General features: G+C 36.9%; 1 pseudogene; it reads right to left on the bottom strand.

The window, feature by feature from the left end:
• Positions 1 to 2642: 2642 nt before the first annotated feature.
• LOC107104740 overlaps positions 2643 to 3688 on the bottom strand; it is an 11605-nt pseudogene continuing 10559 nt past the window's right edge.

Below are 3688 nucleotides of genomic sequence, written 5' to 3' on the forward strand. Positions count from 1 at the left end.
ATTTTTATAGAATAGACATACATAATTTCTTCTGTTTTGGCCTTCTCTTCTTGACCATTTTCTTGTTTTCCTCTCTATGTTTTGTACTCAGCTGACTTTTCATGCTGTTTCAAAAGGAATGAAAGATTTTTTTCCAAGCACTAAGCTCACTTAGCGGATTGTTCCTTCGTATGTTTCCAGAAAGGCAAAATTAAATAAGACAGTCCTTCTTTTCATTGTAGACAAGCCATCTGCTTATCTCTGCTTATCTCCATTTTTCATTTGTGTGAAATAATAGCTGCATGATTCAGGACAGCAGACGTGATAGAGGAGAGCAGGAGGCGGGGTTACCAATGTACTTGCTCTGGAGAGCAGAGTTCGCTGCTTTTATATGTTGTCGCCAAAGTCTCCAGTAGCAGAAAAAAGATGCTAGATTTGGCGCTAGTTGCTTTTTCTTTTAAATAAAAGTGACAGAGGTGTCTGAAAAGTCGCTAAATGTAGCAACAGAAGTGCTAAGTTGTCAACACTGTTCTTTGCACAGTTTTCAAATGGTTTGCTGCCTGACTGTTTGGGACCTTTCTGAATATATGCAGCAAATGGACTGATCCAATGTGGTGGACATAGCAGGGGTGGGGGGATGAGATGCACTTAATATTATAAGCATTCTGATGGCATTTTAGCAAAAGGATATTAATCCAAAAGAAATGATAATTATGTGCACAAATAAGGAATAAAGGTACTGACCATACATGTAACCAGTTTTATGGGAAACTGCCTAATATTTCCCTAATGGTAATAGGACTAATTACACCAACAGAAATATCTAAATACTTAAAGCTTTCAGGTTTGCCTCACAAACCCATATGAGGTCCACAAATTTTTATATTTTTATATATTTTTATATATTTTTCAAAAGATCAATCACCCAAGAAAATGCCTATCAAACAAGACACAGAGAGGATGTGCAGAACAACTCACTCCAGGATTGATAGAGAAACCAGAGGGATGTTCTCATCTTATTATTTATATTATTAACTTATCTTTATTTTAGTCCATTCAATATGTTTAAAAAAAAAACTTAATTTCCATCATATCTACCATAATTAAACACCCAGAGAAGTGCTGTATTGTGTCATGGTAAGTTTTTATAGAATCTACAGCCTCCTAGAAGGTCTGAATTGTTAGGCTGTTTTGTCAGTTGTAAAAAAAAAAAAAGATAAAAACATAATGAGTGAAGCTTTTAAATCCTTAGCTGATTACCAAACATTCATACACAGTGTAGTTTGCACAGGATTTGATTGCACTGGTTCCTGTATTAGTGCCATTAAATCAGTAATAACCTATTAGTGTCCCATTTTTTTTTACTGGAATTGCATAGAGTAACTAATAAACACAGTTGTGAAATTCCTAGTTTACAGTAAATTTAAGATGCAATTTTAGTAGGGCCCATTCTTCTTTACTTCAATTCTCTAAGAATCACCATAATATAAAAAATAATGTATACTGTGCGAAAGTTTTTCCACATAACTAAAGATAAATTATTGTTATTCAGTAACATTCACTGTGCTTTAAAAAAAAATCCACAATTTGCCACTTAGTTTCAGTTTCAAAATCTCACTCCAAGGTTTGGTAAAAAGTTGGTTTAAATCAAGATTAAAAACATATTTGTTTAGAGAAGCCTTTGAATGAGCTGTTTAATCCTTATTAAAGTGTGAGGTGTAACTTTGGTTCCATTTGCTTAATCAGTTTCTTTTTTTAATCTTTTTAAATATATCATCCACTTATATTAATGTGTCACTGATTCTTTGTGTTCCTTCAATGCCACTGTAATTGTGCTTTTTTATTTAGTGCACTTTAAATAGTTTTCTCAAGAAATGCAAAGTATCAAATAAACTTGTTGCTATAATCTATGACCGCTAAGCATCAGAGGGTCTCTATACTAGATGAAGCATTGTTGGAAGCACCCAGCATCCTTTCCTAGTTCTTTCCTCCCTGTGACTGATGACAAACATCAACTTTACTTACAAATATTCTGTTCTGATTCAGCCTGTTTGTTTCTCCTAAAGTATTCATATCAAACTGTCCAAATTATTGTTTTATTTCTATTCTGCCGATTTCTGATGACAACCTGTCCGGTTCTTCTAGGTCAGGGGAGTTTAAGATGATAGCTACATCAATTAACTTAATTCAATCTTCATTTCACTCTCATTTTAGATAACTTTTTTTTTTTTTTTTCTAAAATAAAGATTAAAACTTATAAAACAAACAACTTCCCTCTTTTCAGTCTCCAGAGATTTTTCCTTTTTTGGTATTCCCTGAATCTGTTTACATCTGCTCTGTTTGAAACGGAAGAAAAACAAAGTTTTTAAAGGAGAAGTCCCGTCACATTCAGAATATAAACTTATGGAAGTGCTTTAAACATAAAATTATTACATACTGTTCAATAAATATGTTTTTAATTAAGAGTAATTTCTTTTTAATGTGCTTTACTGGAGGCATCCATGTTTGTCAAAGAACACTACTGCCACCTACTGGTTTGTGACGTCACGGTGCGGTATCGGCTGTTGATCAAGTCCCAGTGGAATAATCAATGATCCATTGATTATTCCTTGCTAATTGGACCTTTCTGTTGATCCAGAAAATTCTAAAGATTGTTTATTTCTTTTGGGCCCATTTAGAAGAATTTTATTCAACTGCCATCAAGTAAAACGGCTATGAAATAACAGGAGATCATCGCTAAAAACAGACCGGAAAGCAAAGAGCCTTAATTTACCTTAATCTTAATTTATTAAAAGAAATGTAGCAGCTCACAGCAGGATTTCTGTCTTTTTATAGTCAATAAATAAAGAAATCTTACTGGTACTGCCCTTTGGGTCATTTGCTGGATAGACAACCACACTGTAGAATCAGGAAAGGATGAAATGCTGGATTTTAAAGTCTTTGTATGTGTTTCATAGAATGTCTTTCCTTCTTAACCATGTTCTTATTTCACAGGTTAAAGAAGATAACAAAAAAAGGACAGAGTGAATAAACATAAAACTTTATGCAGAAATGATTAAAAACAGAATATAGAGAATATCTCTGAACCCATTGGCTGGATCAGAACCAAATCATTTTCTAAAACCAACAAAAACTACTGTTTCAACCTTAAAGGATGAATAAGTCCTGAAATGCTTCTTTGTCTCCCAACAGAAGCAGGATCCTGTTTTTATACTGAGAACCAGCTGGAGGTCCAGCTGAGACATAGAGGATTCTGTTGGACAATCTGTCCCCTTCTGGATTTAATCCCAGCTTCTTGTCCCTCAGAAACGCGGAGCTGGATGCTGCTGGAGGTTTGCAGATGGAGGAGGAGGTGGATGGTGGGAAGAAAGCTGTTCGCCGCTGAATTTGTCGCCAAGCATACGGAGCGCTGTGTTTGAAAAGTCCCTCAGAACTTCCACCGTCTCCCTCTGCAGCTGCAGGGACTCCTGCACAAACTCCTGCTGGCTCTCCACCAGCAGCTGCACGGACTGCGCCAGCATTTCCATGGACTGGGACACCGACGTCAGGAGCATTCGACCCGCCCGCTGCTGCTGGAGGCTCTGGGAGGCCAGCTGGGCCACCTGCGCCTGAGACTGGTGCTGAGATGACCCAGGAGGCAGCAGGTTGGGGGAGGCGGCGTTTGAAGAGGAGGGGGGAGGAGGAGGGAAGGAGGAAGAGGAGTGTGGTG

Source organism: Cyprinodon variegatus, unplaced genomic scaffold, assembly GCF_000732505.1.
Source record: "Cyprinodon variegatus isolate N-32 unplaced genomic scaffold, C_variegatus-1.0 Scaffold1865, whole genome shotgun sequence".
NCBI lineage: Eukaryota > Metazoa > Chordata > Actinopteri > Cyprinodontiformes > Cyprinodontidae > Cyprinodon > Cyprinodon variegatus.